We start from the raw sequence: 15,191 nt of genomic DNA, 5'->3' as shown, positions 1-15,191 counted from the left end.
AGCTAGTGGGACAGTTTTATAGGTCAGGTTGTTATGGATGCGGCAATACCAAATATGTGTACTTTTATTGTTTTTTTTGTTTTTTTTTCATAATAATATTTATTGATGGGTACATTATATTTTTATTTTTGGTGGATTATTTTTTTTATTTTTTTTTTATATTTTTGCAATTGTTTTTTTCTTTTTTCTTTTCACTTTTATACTTTATTACTTTGTCCCACTATGGGACTTTTTTTTCTCTGATTGCCTGCAGGGCACAGGAATGCAGCACCATCCATGTGCGATGCAGGCTGTCAGCGCTGGACAGGGAGAAGACTGTTTGGAGATGCACTGCGCATGTCCAAAATATCTTCCTGCTGTCTGGTGACCCGGATGTTGTCATGACGACATCGGGTCATCATGGCAACATCCTGGAAGCCATGGCAGACAGCGCTGGAAGCCGAAAGAGGTGAGTATCTGCGATCACCTCCCCTTGCCACCGCAATGCTGTGATCGACATCGATCGCAGCATCGCGGGGGTTAATGTGCTGGGAGCAGTGCGTGACCGCTCCCTGCACATAGTACCGGGTGTCAGCTGTGACAATCAGCTGACACCCGGCGACGATTGCGCCCGCACAGCCTGTGTGCGCGATCGCCATGATGTACTAATACGGGTCTGGCTCTTAAGTCCCAGGGCACAGACGCATATTAGTACTTCAAATGTTGTTAAGGTATTCTTGTAAGAAGTGTTCATTAAATAAAAGCAAATCAGTTTGAGCTGAAACAAATTTGTCCTGAATCTTACAGAAAAAAAAATCAGATTTGTTTTAAATCAATTTTTTGTGACTCATTAATTCTACCCAATAAAATGTACGTCTCACATTATATCCTTCAACCACAGAGTATGCATGTGGCCAGGGATAACACATTACATTTTAGAAAATGTGTTAAAGAACCCATATTTAAAAGTCAAAATTAAAAAAGAATTATGAATCACTGACATTAAGGGCTCGTGCAGATGACTGTATTTTTGGTGCGAATGCGATCCAACAAAACATCAGATCGCACTCGGAACAATGTTATTATATCGGACCGTGCACATGTCCAACTTTTTCCTTGGACCGAGTCCGTCTGAGGAAAAATTGCAGCATGCACAACTTGCAGCAGATATTCGGATTGCACTCAGTCATGCAAATCAATGAGTCCGGGAGAAACCATCAGATGTCATCCGTGAGCAGTTCGATTTTCACAGACTGGCAGAATGGAGAAGATGGAGATCTGTATTCTCCATCTTCTCCTCATCCAAGAAAATTAGATCACACTGTGATCACACTCTGATAAACCATTGATCAGAGTGTGAGGCTACAGTGATACATTGAGTATTTGGTCAGTATTTTACATCAGCATTTATAAGCTGAAACCAGGAGTGGAACAATCAGAGGAAAAGTATAAAATAACGTCACCACTTCTGCATTTATCACTCACTCCTGGTTTTGGCTTACAAATACTGATGTAAAATACTGACCAAATACTGACTGTAGCCTAATTAGCATAATCAACCCAATTTTCTCGGATGAGATAAGTACGGTTGTCTGCATGAGCCCTAAGGATAGGTTCACACGAACGTATAAAAAATCATTAGACTTTCATTTTTCTCGCTTGTCATCCATGTGCAATCTGTTTTCACCTTCCTGAGGAGGCCATTTTTTTCAATTCTGACCATTCTCGATTTATGAGGTAATAACTCTGGAACGCTTCAATGGATTCCGGTGATCTTGACAATCATGGTTGCTCCGTGGTTAGCACTGCAGCATTGCAGCACTGGAGTCCTGGGTTCAAATCCCATCAAGGACAACATCTGCAAGGAGTTTGTATGTTCTCCCCATATTTGTGTGGGTTTCCTCCAGGTTCTCCAGTTTCCTCCCACACCCCAAATACTTACTGATAGGGAATGTAGATTGTGAGCACCAATGGGGACAGCAATGATAATGTATGTAAACAGCTGATGAATATGCTGGCACTACATAAAAATAAAGATTATTATGACATATGTACTTCATGATAGTGGTAAAATTTCTTTGATATGACTTACGTTTATTTGTGAAAAAAAAATTTTTCAAAAATGTTGCAATTTGCAAACTTTTCATTTTTATGCCCTTAAATCAGAGAGGCATGTCACACAAAATAGTTAATACATAACATTTCCCCCATGTCTACTTTATATTAGCACAATTTGTGAAACATATTTTTTTGTTAGGACGTTAGAAGGGTTAAAAGTTGACCAGAGATTTCTCATTTTTCCAACAAAATTTACAAAACCATTTTTTTTAGAAACGACATTACATTTGAAGTAACTTTGAGGGGTCTATATGACAGAAAATACCCAAAAGTTACACCATTCTAAAAACTGCACCCCTCAAGGTGCTCAAAACGACTTTCAAGAAGTTTATTAACCCTAAATGTGCTTCACAGGAATTAAAGAAGTTGTCCACTACTATTTAAAATGCCCCAAGTGTATTTTTATGTTGGAAATAAGATTATTTTTAATTACCTTGTGCTGTCATTCTTGCCAGTGAGCGGCGCTATCGCTGGCTGCTCACAGGCATCAAGTGACCCCCAGCTGCAGCCCGCTCTTGCTTCTACTGATGTCATGTCAAGTGAGGCATGACTCAGTGACGTGCTCCTCGCGGTGGATACTGGGCTGTGGGTGCGGTTTCCCCGCGCGTCACTGCCCAGCATCCAGAGCATGGTTTCTCTCTCCTGCATTTATTGGGAAAGTGCGCGGTGAAAGCCGAGCTGTAACACGCGGGAAAACCCCACCCACAGCCCAGAGCGCAGCACTGGGTCACGCCTGCTGCATCCGGAACTTGACGTGACATCAGTGGATGTCAGAGTCGGCTACAGCCAAAGGTCACGTGATGCCTGTGAGCGGCCAGCGATAGAAATAATCTTATTTCCACCATAAAAAATACATTGGGGGCATTATCCATATTGGTGGACAACCCCTTTAATGGAATGTGGAAGGAAAATATAGCAAAAGATAAAAAAGACAGCACACATAGGGCTTTATCTGTATAAAAGTCAATACCAGGTCCCACAATCAGTCTGACTCACCTTCTGAGGTTGTGTGAGTCACAACCAACTGTGAAGCACCTGTCAGTTGGCCACTGCAGGAGACCCCGCTGATCAGTAAACAATGAGAGGAGATAAGAAGCAGGGCTGATCCTCCGCGCTGGTCCAGAGACACACAAGGGTTAATGATAAACCAAACTTTCTTTATTACTTGGCCTACGCGTTTCGTGGCTACACTGCCACTTCCGTAGGGCAGGGCACTTTTATGTATGCCTAAAAAGGCAGACACTGTCGGATCACAGGGCAGACAGTGTCCACAGTGACTCCATTTGCCTAATTATAGGGAACATTTAACTGGGGGTTTGGTCTGAATCACATATTTCAGAGATTTAAACAGAAACCCCAGTGTAAGCGCTCAACGCAGAGCACAAAATAAATGTGAGCCGAGCCGCTCCGCAATCTTTGGGAGGCAAAATGAACAAATCAATAGTAGGTGAAGAATTGGTTTTATATAGCTTTTACACCGTTCCTCATGTGGTATAAGTGATTAGATGACTTTATTCTTCCGGTCGGTGTGATTACAGCGATACCAGATTTTTACCGGGTTTTTATGTTTGGCTGCTGTCACACACTAAAAGACGTTTTTTATTACACATAACTATAATTTTTCCATATTTAGGCTGACAGAGTGATGTGAGGGCATGTTTTTGCAGGATGAGTTGACGTTTCTATTGGTACTATTTTTGGGCACATGATAATTTTTGATGCTTTGTATTCCATTTTTGGGAGACAGAATGAGCAAACACCAGCAAAAATGCACAAAAATGCAATTTAATTATTTAAAAATCATACAATGTGATCTTCTGGTTTTTATTTTTAGATTCTGTCTCTTACAATTGAAGTGTACATGCGATAAAAATTACAGACCTCTCCATTTTTTACAGGTGGGAAAACTTGCAAAATCGTCAGTGTATCAAATACTTATATTCCCCACTGTACATACACGGCAACTCTCCAGGCAGAATTGTAATGAGTAGCAGCGATAATGGTGTTAAATACAATCAGTATACAGAATAGTGAATATAAGAAAAAAAAAAATTATATATAGTACAGTATAATACAATACAGTAAAATATGTCTTATATTCTAGGTTCTTCAAAGTAGCCACATTTTGCTTTGATGACTGCTTTGCACACTCTTGGCATTCTCTTGATGAGCTTCATGAACTAGTCACCGGAAATGGTCTTCCAACAATCTTGAAAGAGCTCCCAGAGATGCTCAGCACTTGATGGCCCTTTTGCCTTCACTCTGAGGTCCAGCTCACCCCAAACCATCTCGATTGGGTTCAGGTCTGGTGACTGTGGAGGCCAGGTCATCTGGTGTAGCACCCCATCACTCTCCTTCTTGGTCAAATAGCCCTTACACAGCCTGGAGGTGTGTTTGGGGTCATTATCCTGTTGAAAAATTAATGATGGTCCAAATAAACGCAAACCGGATGGAATAGCATGCCGCTGCAAGATGCTGTAGTAGCCATGCTGCTTCAGTATGCCTTCAATTTTGAATAAATCCCCAACAATGTCACCAGAAAAGCACCCCCACACTATCACACCTCCTCCTCCATGCTTCACGGTGGGAACCAGGCATGTAGAGTCCATCCGTTCACCTTTTCTGCGTCGCACAAAGACACGGTGGTTGGAACCAAAGATCTCAAATTTGGACTCATCAGACCAAAGCACAGATTTTCACTGGTCTAATGTCCATTCCTTGTGTTACTTAGCCCAAACAAGTCTCTTCTGCTTGTTGCCTATCCTTAGCAGTGGTTTCCTGGCAGCTATTTTACCATGAAGGCCTGCTGCACAAAGTCTCCTCTTAACAGTTGTTGTAAAGATGTGTCTGCTGCTAGAACTCTGTGTGGCATTGACCTGGTCTCTAATCTGAGCTGCTGTTAACCTGCGATTTCTGAGGCTGGTGACTCGGATAAACTTATCCTCAGAAGCAGAGGTGACTCATGGTCTTCCTTTCCTGGGAGTGTCCTCATGTGAGCCAGTTTCTTTGTAGCGCTTGATGGTTTTTGCACCTGCACTTGGGGACACTTTCTTAAAGTAATGATGGCCACTCGTTTTTCTTTACTTAGCTGCTTTTTTCTTGCCATAATACAAATTCTAACAGTCTATTCAGTAGGACTATCAGCTGTGTTTCCACCTGACTTCTGCACAACATAACTGATGGTCCCAACACCTTTTATAAGGCAAGAAATCCCACTTATTAAACCTGACAGGGCACACGTGTGAAGTGAAGATTAAGACCATTTCCGGTGACTACCTCTTGAAGCTCATCAAGAGAATGCCAAGAGTGTGCAAAGCAGTCATCAAAGCAAAAGGTGGCTACTTTGAAGAACCTAGAATATAAGACATATTTTCAGTTGTTTCACACTTTTTTGCTAAGTATATAATTCCACATGTGTTAATTCATAGTTTTGATGCCTTCAGTGTGAATGTATAATTTTCATAGTCATGAAAATGCAAAAAAAATCTTTAAATGAGAAGGTGTGTCCAAACTTTTGGTCTGTACTGTACATACGAAGAAAAAAACAGGACCAATGAACTGCATCAAGGTAGTCCAGATGTTCATCTCAGCCAATGCACGTTTCGCACAGTGTGCATCATCTAGGGTGGGGGGGGTCAAAGCACAATGTATGGAACATGTGTTGGGCAGGGAAACATAAAGACTGCTTTGACTTCACTTGTGCTACGACTGTAATTTAAGATTTTCTTGGTAGAAAAAAACACATATATACATTTTTATTCAGCCCTCCCTATACATGTCCTGATGCTGCTGCCGCTACTCTGAATAGCTCTTCTGTATTCTATCTTCTATCTACTTTCCAGGCCTCTAGCCATTTTCATCTTGGTTCTCTGCTCATTAGGCGCCATAGCTCAACACACGTAAATGAACTGTGTCGCTACCCATGTGATTGCATGGGGCACAACAAAACTTCATTAACTTCAATGACACACATCGCACCCTTTGCAACTTTGTGGACTCCATTGAATTGAATATAAAAATAGAGGTGGCTGGAGTCCAGGAATGAAAATAGAAGATAAAAAGCAGAAGAGACTACAGGAGGACCAGCAGTGACAGGGAAGGGTTAATGAGAGGTGAGTACAAGTGGGGTATTTTTTAAAACCCCTTTCGGCCAGTACAATTCACATTTTATTTATTCAATGTGAATTGAATTCCGAAATGAAAAAAAAAATAAAAAATGTAATTTTCATATATTTGCTTGACTCTTGTGTTCATCTAATCACAGCAGTAGCATACCGCTAGTAGCAGCAGACCACACGTGTGGGGGCCATTACACAGTGTGGAGGGTTAATTGGGACATCTGCTATGGGGCCTCATGATTATTATTTGTGTCTCTGATCCACAGGATAGGTAAAAATGAATGTATCGGTGGATGTCTGACCACTAACAACTCAAGTGATTGCTGAAACATAGAAAGGCAGAGTTGAAAGGGATCTCCAGGATCATCTGGTCCTACCTCCTGCTCAATGCAGGGGACCCCACCTTCCTCGAGTATAGAGCGTGACACTTTGTATTTGATGCACCATATAAAAAGGCATTTATGTAACAAACTATACATTTTATTACATACATTGCATAAGATGATAAAAAGGGGTAGCGGCATATCTCATTGTATCCTTCCGTCCTGGATCTCGTTTCAACCTTGCCATTTGGGCCCTTTTCTCACCACTCATTTTGCAACTTCTTTCTGTTCCTCAAAGGATTTTATCCTTTATCAATATTGGATTTTTTAGGGTTCTGACATCCTCACCCTTTAGGTGTCACTGGGTCTTGTGGTCACAAGATATACACAGCATGTATAGTTGAAAAAACACTGTTCAGTATGCCATCTAGTGGCTGTTCTTGGTTACTGCAGCTTGGAGGAGCTGCAGTGTCTGAGATCGGGCACTACACAGTGTATGGAGCTGCACTGTACATTGAGGGCGTCCAACCACTGTGGGACCTGCTGACAGCCCAGGTAGCTCCATCAAACACAGCCACCATTCTATGGTTGTATGTATGGAGAATTTATGAACGAAGAACAAATAATATTAGCAGGTAGCTGTAGAATGAGACTCCAAAATCAATGTTACTGATGGGCTTTTGGCATCCTTGTCCCTCATTGCAGATTAAGCTTCTTTTTCATCAAGTTCCAAAAATATTATGTAATTCACAGGCAGAAATAGAATCTTATTGCAGGTGGTAAACGTCAATATTTACTAAAGGAAGAGAACTCTTCTCACCTCTCTGTATAATCTGCCTTCCCTCCCACAAAGGAGCTCATCAGACTGGTTCCAGCTCACACCCTGCTGTAAATAGCTCAGTGTCACCGGCTCAGAGAGCACAAATACAGACTGGATGAATTGGTTACGAATTACCTGAATGTTTCAGATTTGAATCTGAAGTTTTTAGGATTTTTTTTCTCACTAAAGGCTCAGCTAAATGGCCCTATAAAATAGACAAGAACAGAACGCAGTGCATGGACTGTCCAGCAATTCTCCCCACCCGAGCGTGACAAATACATGTGTTACGGATCCGGGTGGTGGAACCTCTTTACCGGGGTGCAAGGAGGGACCCAGAGGGGCGTAACTAAGTATCAACTAAGACCGACTCTGGTCGTACGGCGGCTAACAACTCCGTGACCAGGGATGGACCGAGCAGAGGGACCAGGTGCTACTCTGGGGACGACCTTGTAAGAGAGCAGGTGGCTCCCATGGGTCAGCAGACTGGGACTGACCGGTATAGCGGATGGACACAACAAGCAGGCAGAAGTCTCTGGATAGTTGACAGGTGGTCACGGAACGTGACGGCAGAGCAGTTTGAAGTCTCTAGGGTAACAAACAAGTAGTCACGGCAAGTGACAGCAGGAGCCTCCAGGTAGGCTATGGCAAGTGACGGCCAAGCAGGCAGAAGTCTCTAGGTTAGCAGTCGGGTGTTCACGGCAAGTGACGGCAGAGCCTCCAGGTAGGCTAGCAGGTAACAGGCAGGTAACAGGCGAGTGCTCCCAGGTGAGCGGGCCAGCAGGCACGGCAGGTAGCAGGCAGGTAACTGGAAGGGGTTTCCTGGTAAGCAGGCGGACTTGCCCATAGGCAGACTGGCAGTTTGAACGGAAGGCAGACTGTCGGGCTGGAAAGTAGTCAGACTGGGGGACTGGAACAGTAGTCAGGCTGGCAACTGGACCTGAGGGCTGAAGCAGAGGTAAGTATGCTGTGCAACAACTTTTGCTCGGGCACCTCCATTTTGGAGGAGGTGCCTTATATATGGGAGAACCCTCGGCTATTGGCCGGGGACTCCTTAGGACGGCGCGCGTGGCCCCTTTAAGAGAGGGGGAGCGCGCCCTAAGCACAGTGCCCGGGAAGCTGCGCGCGCCGGCAGTAGCAGGAAGAGGAGCGCAGGAGGACGCTGCGCGGGGAGCGGGGAGGTGAGAGGGACGGCGTCTCTGCCTGGCAGGAGGCAGAGATGCCGATGCTACAACATGAACCTGTCAAGTTGCATTGCATTCTGATCTCGGTTAAATTTATATGTCCGTCTGACTGCACCCTAATCCAGCAAAATAACCACCAGGCTAGATGCTTTTGAGGGCTGGGAAGGAGTTAAAAATAATACAAGATTTCACTACCCTGTACTAGTGCAGTCCCAGATCCATCTTGTCATGGCAGTGTGATGCTCAGTCCTCCTTTAGCTTCCTCCAGTCTTCAGGTCTTCCAGCTGTGATCAAGCCTCATGCATACATGTGGACTTGTGGTGAGCGGAGAGCTGCAGTGGCAAGACAAGTGAGGGCAGCCCTAGGACAAGTGAGTGTAATTTTTTAAAATTGTTTTACCGCTTCATTCCCTTCTTTTTGTTATGATTTGGGATCTGGAAGGACCTCAGATCGTAATACCAGCAATCAGGTCAATTTTAATTTGGAACAAATTTTATTTGCAGCAAATCAAATCTGTTTGGCTATTCAAGCACATCTGCCCAAAAAGAATTTCAGAATGATTGCTCATCTCTAAACATGAAATAACATAAAATACTGTAAAAATGATAGCTAGATAATAGATAGATAGATAATATATAGATAGATAATATTTATATATATGGATAGATATATAATAGATAGATATAATAATAGATAATAGATAGATAATAGATAGATAGATGATAGATAATAGATATAATATAGATAGATAATAGATAGATAGATAATAGATAGATAATAGATAGATAGATAATAGATAGATAGATAATAGATAGATGATAGATAGATAGATAGATAAATATAGAATAGATAATAGATAGATAGCTGACATAGATAATATATATACATAGATAGATAATAGATAGATAGATAATAGATAGAAAGATAGATAATAGATAGATAATTAATAGATAGATAATAGATAGATAGATAATAGATAGATAGATAGTAGATAGGTAATATATAGATAGATAATAGATACATGGAAAGATAGATAATAGATAGATAATAGATATATGGAAAGATAGATAATAGATAGATAATAGATAGATAGATATAATACAGATAGATAATAGATAGAAAGATGATAGATAGATAATAGATAGATAATAGCTATATATATATATATATATATATATATATATATATATATATATATATGGATGGATGGATAGATAATAGATACATAATAGATAGATAGATAGATAGATAGATAGATAGATAGATAGATGATAGATATATGGATGGATAGATAGATAGATAGATAGATAGATAGATAGAGAGATAGATAGAGGGATAGATAGAAAGATAGATAATAGATATATGGATAGATGGACCCTGCACATAAGAGCTGACACTCTACAGGAGAGAGGACCCTGAACATAAGAGCTCACACTCTACAGGAGAGAGAACCCTGCACATAAGAGCTGACACTCTACAGGAGAGATAACCCTGCACATAAGAGCTGACACTGTACAGGAGAGAGGACCCTGCACATAAGAGCTGACACTCTACAGGAGAGAGGACCCTGCACATAAGAGCTGACACTGTACAGGAGCGAGGACCCTGCACATAAGAGCTGACACTCTACAGGAGAGATAACCCTGCACATAAGAGCTGACACTGTACAGGAGAGAGGACCCTGCACATAAGAGCTGACACTCTACAGGAGAGATAACCCTGCACATAAGAGCTGACACTGTACAGGAGAGAGGACCCTGCACATAAGAGCTGACACTCTACAGGAGAGAGGACCCTGCACATAAGAGCTGACACTCTACAGGAGAGAGGACCCTGCACATAAGAGCTGACACTCTACAGGAGAGAGGAACCTGCATATAACAGCTGACACTCTACAGGAGAGAGGACCCTGCACATAAGAGCTGACACTATACAGGAGAGAGGACCCTGAACATAAGAGCTCACACTCTACAGGAAAGAGAACCCTGCACATAAGAGCTGACACTCTACAGGAGAGAGGACCCTGCACATAAGAGCTGTCACTATACAGGAGAGAGGACTCGGCACATAAGAGCTGACACTCTACAGGAGAGAGGACCCTGCACATAAGAGCTTACACTCTACAGGAGAGAGAACCCTGCACATAAGAGCTGACACTCTACAGGAGAGAGGACCCTGCACATAAGAGCTGACACTCTACAGGAGAGAGGACTCTGCCCATAAGAGCTGACACTCTACAGGAGAGAGGACCCTGCACATAAGAGCTGACACTCTACAGGAGAGAGGACCCTGCACATAAGAGCTGACACTCTACAGGAGAGGGGACCTTCTAGATAACATAGACTTTCTTGTTCATTAGATCTGACATGCTACATGAGAGACTTCCGGTCCATATTTTCAGGCGTGGGTGGAGCTGCATTTATAGACTCTGGTCAAAGTGCTATTATTACGAGTTATATATTGCCCTGGAGATTACAAGAGCAGGGATTGCAGTCAGTGAGCGGAGACTCATTCAGGTCTTGTGCCTTCTCCACTTTCTGCAGCCAAACAAGTAAGGAGCAAGATTTTAATATTATTAATACACATGCTTAACTTCTATGTAATAATACAACATAATGTGTTAATTATCCATATAATATATGTCAGAGGTGATAGTGAATTGTACATGTACGTTTCATAGCTGCTTCCAAACCCTGTGGAGAAATGCCTGGAATCAGCATACAGCCTGTGACTTATTGTAATATTACCCTTTTCTTTCTTCTTCTGCGTCTCCAGTTTCACCTTGGAGACTCGGTGAATGGGAATGTTTCGGAGGAGGCGTACATAATCACACAAGAGAGTCTCCTTCAGTAGCCCTCTCCTGGCTGCTGCATCGCCTCCGCTACATTCCCCTTGCTTGCTGGTTTATATCATGTACATAATAGTTCTTACATTTAGCTCATTCAAGCATAGCAGAGATCTACTTCCATTATGAGCAGAGTATGTGTGATTATTCTTCCCCTCCCGAAGCTCTGATATGTTAAATATAGTTCATTTAATCCATTCCCTTTGGTCAATAAGTTATACATATACACTATATAGACACAAGTATTTTCTAAGTCCCATTGCCCCCGATGTATATCATCGGTCCCTTCATCCTTAGTGTATAATCTCCAGCCCCCGCAATGCCGTCTGCCGTTACTAACATGTGACAGATCAGCCGGTGGTGCGGAGCTCACTGATACCAGTTCAGTCCTGTAATAGGAGTCACCGGGGTAACAAGTCCATTCCTGACGTTTCTCCTCCTGAATCTTCCCCATCACCTGTGAGTGATAATATTGAGAAGTGGAAGAAACCGCAGCAACTGAGCCATGAAGTGGAGACCCCCCAACGTTACAGAGCGGGGGGGTGAATGCTGAGGAGCAGAGGGCTGAAAAATCACCACCGCTCTGCTGACCCCATAACTGCAGAATCCAGACCTCCTCTGGTATTAACATCAGCACAAACACTGCGCCCCCACCGGCAGCTTCATGGTCAAGCAGAGCAGCTGTATGCAGCTGTACATCACCAAGCACAATTCCAAACGTCAGATGGAGTGATGTAAAGCTGCCACAACTGGACTCTGGAGTAGAGATGTTCTGTGCAGTGACGGATCACACTTCTCTATCTGGAGTCTGATGGATGAGTCTGGATTTGGTGAATGTCAGGAGAATGCAACACACCTGACTACATTGTGTCCGTTGTACAGTATGGTGGAAGAGAGATAATGCTATGTGATGTTTTTCTGGGGTCATCGATACCCCCTTAGTTCCAGTGAAGCAAAATGTTAATTCCTCAACACAAGACATTTTAATAATACCAAAAAATTATTTTATTTCTTTAGCGCCAACCAACATATTCTGCAGCACTCTACAATTAAGAGGGACATGTACAGACAATAAAGATATTACAGAGTAACACATAATTCACCAGTTACAGGATGAGTGTGGGTCCTGCTCGAAAGCTTACAATCTTTAACCCCTTTAGAGCCCATGACGTCTTAGTACGCACATTTGCATACTGCCCGTTCAGTGAGGGCGGCTGCGCTGAGCCCTCACTAAACCGAGCACATGTCAGCTGATTCTTACAGCTGACATGTGCCCGCAACAGCCGCGGGTGGAATCGCGATCCACCCGCGGCTGTTAACCTGTTAAATGCCGCTGTCAATCTCCGACAGCGGCATTTAACGCGCGCTTCCTGGAAGCACGTCCTAAGCCCCGCCCACCGGCGACCCCGTCACGTGATCGTGGGTCGCCGATGGGCGTGCATGACAACCCAGGGTCTGCAGCAGACGCCTGTGGTTGTCATGATCGGCGCTCATAGCACAGGACCATTTCTGCTGCATACAGGGGACCTGCTGGTCCCCTGTATGTAGCAGAGCCGATCAGACAACTGCTGCTTCTAGTCTCCTATGGAGACTATTGAAGCAAGCAAAAAGTGAAAAAAAAAAGTTTAAAAAAATAAATAAATAAATAAAAAATATAAAAGTTTAAATCACCCCCCTTTTGCCCCATTCAAAATAAAATAATAAAAAATAAACCCCACATAAACATATTTGGTATCGCCGCGTTCAGAATCGCCCGATCTATCAATATAAAAAAAAAATTTATCCGATCGGTAAACGATGTAACGAGAAAAAAATTCTAAACGCCAGAATTACGTTTTTTGGTCGCCGCAAAATTGCAATAAAATGCAATAACGGGCGATCAAAACATTGGATCTACCCCAAAATGTTATAAATAAAAACGTCAGCCCGGCACACAAAAAATAAGCCCTCACTCAGCAACAGATCACGAAAAATAGAGACGCTACAGGTCTCGGAAAATGGCACTATTTTTTTTTTTTTTTTACCAAATTTTGGAATTTTTTTTCACCACTTAAATATAAAAGAACCTACACATGTTTGGTGTCTATGAACTCGTAATGACCTATAGAATAAGAATGGCAGGTCAGTTTTAGCATTCAGTGAACGTGGTAAAAAAATAAATAAAAAACAACTGTAGTATTGCAATTTTTTTGCAATTTTACCTCACTTGGAATTTTTTTCCCGTTTTCCTGTACATGATATGGTAAAACTAGTAATGGCGTTGAAAAGTAGAACTAGTACCGCAAAAAATAAGCCCTCACGTGGCCATATTGACCAAGCAATAAAAACGCTATGGCTCTGGGAACAAGGGGAGCAAAAAACGAAAAAGCAAAAACGATAAAAACCCAAGGTTGCGAAAGGGTTAAAGAAGTGAGTGGACACAACATGCTTGTCACGTATGGACTAGCCATAATTATAATAAATACATCTCTTTTACATCCTCTATTAGTTAAAATGAGTCCACCATAACTTACCTGCCAGCAACTTCCACCTGACTCCTAAACCACAAAGCCGTGACAGGTTTTAAATTCCAGGCCACATATGACACTTTTAGCAATTTTTTAAAAATAAATTAAGCACTTATTTTACTTTGGTAAACTTATAAAGTAGATGTAATGTGCCCCCTGGGCCGTGGGGTACTCAGTAGCCGGGCCGGTCGGTGCTGGGGGATGACACGGTAGCAGTGACCCGGTCCGTGACCCTGGGTGGTCAATTAAAGATTAAAGTAAAAGGGCAATAAAGTTTTTAGAGATAATGTTTGTGACCCCACCTGTGGTATGCGGCTATATGGGGCCGCCACTGCGGTGCAGATCCACACTGGAGCTGATGGTGACGCAGCAGAGTTGGTTCAGCTCGACACAGGTAGAGATAAGCTCCAGGGTAGGATATAGTGATTTATGAGGTAGCTGTTGTTGGTTCTGTGTAGTGCAGGGTTGGTGGCGCAGTAATGAGTCAAGGACACAGTGGGGTGCAGTCTTCAGGCTTTACCCACAATTCTAGGCAGTTCCAGTTTACTGCTGCAGTCGATAATGACCACCGACATAGTCCTGTGTCCTCCGGGGTAGAGGTCCAGCAATCTCTCAGGTATCTCAGGAGAACTTAAGCGGGACCCCGTTCTATGTACCTTTCCCAATCATCGCACTGCGCTGGCTCTCGCCCTCTTGCCCTGTGCCTCACAATCAGTTTCCCAAGCCAGTGGCCTCGGTCCTTGTCGGGCGACGTGCTCTCAGTCCCCTGGACCCTATGCGGCCACCTTTTCGGCGATATAATTTTGGATTTTGGCTGCAACACCTTGAAAAGGCTGCAGCCTCCGGTTGGCTAGCTGAGCTTGGCTGTTCTCCACTAGTCTGGGCCAGTCCCCTTCTGCGGCCTGATCCCTCCACGTCAGCGTGAATTCGAGCTCACGGGTGGCCTCTGCACTCGCCGTGCCCCTGGGATCCCCTCTGTCTTACTCTGGAGCCCTTCTGCACTGCTCCCATACTCTCTCTTCACTTTCTTTCTCCTGGGCCTCTCTGACTGGGCCCGACTCCTTTAACTGTCCTTCCTTGCTTTTCTCAGCAGAGCTACTCCTGAGCTCTCACTGACTCCTCTCAACTGATCTCCTTCTCCTGACTGCCACTAAAACCTTCTACCCTCCTTTATATAATCCTACCCTATGTGCTCCACTGATCTACTTCCTCCACCCACACCCACTACATGGTTCCTTCTCTTTTGGTTCCCCCCTTCCAGCTAGAGACAGGGCTCAGCAGTGAATAAGTGCATCTTGCC

The 15,191-nt window shown here is 43.2% G+C and overlaps 1 protein-coding gene and 1 long non-coding RNA gene across 3 annotated transcripts in view; one reads left to right on the top strand and one right to left on the bottom strand.

Moving 5' to 3' along the window:
- Positions 1 to 6,546: 6,546 nt before the first annotated feature.
- Positions 6,547 to 15,191, bottom strand: part of LOC141258830 (uncharacterized) — a 153,384-nt gene continuing 144,739 nt past the window's right edge. The window contains exon 3 of one of the 2 annotated variants that reach the window (XR_012318340.1): positions 6,547 to 8,302. This is a non-coding gene — a long non-coding RNA (uncharacterized lncRNA). Of the gene's footprint in view, positions 8,303 to 8,629; positions 8,901 to 15,191 lie in introns of those variants that run through there. The other variant, XR_012318339.1, reaches the window with a different exon arrangement.
- The window catches only part of LOC141258827 (cytochrome P450 2K1-like), a 40,695-nt gene continuing 36,443 nt past the window's right edge, over positions 10,940 to 15,191 (top strand). Inside the window, exon 1 of the mRNA XM_073673993.1 lies at positions 10,940 to 11,090. The gene's annotated coding sequence lies outside the window, so the exon portion shown is untranslated. The remainder of the gene's footprint in view (positions 11,091 to 15,191) is intronic.

This window comes from Phyllobates terribilis, unplaced genomic scaffold, assembly GCF_046119375.1.
Source record: "Phyllobates terribilis strain yellow unplaced genomic scaffold, ASM4611937v1 Scaffold_3__8_contigs__length_932513732, whole genome shotgun sequence".
In the NCBI taxonomy this organism is placed as follows: domain Eukaryota; kingdom Metazoa; phylum Chordata; class Amphibia; order Anura; family Dendrobatidae; genus Phyllobates; species Phyllobates terribilis.
The sequence above is the reverse complement of the archived record's forward strand: the minus strand, read 5'-3'. Positions and strand labels throughout refer to the sequence as shown.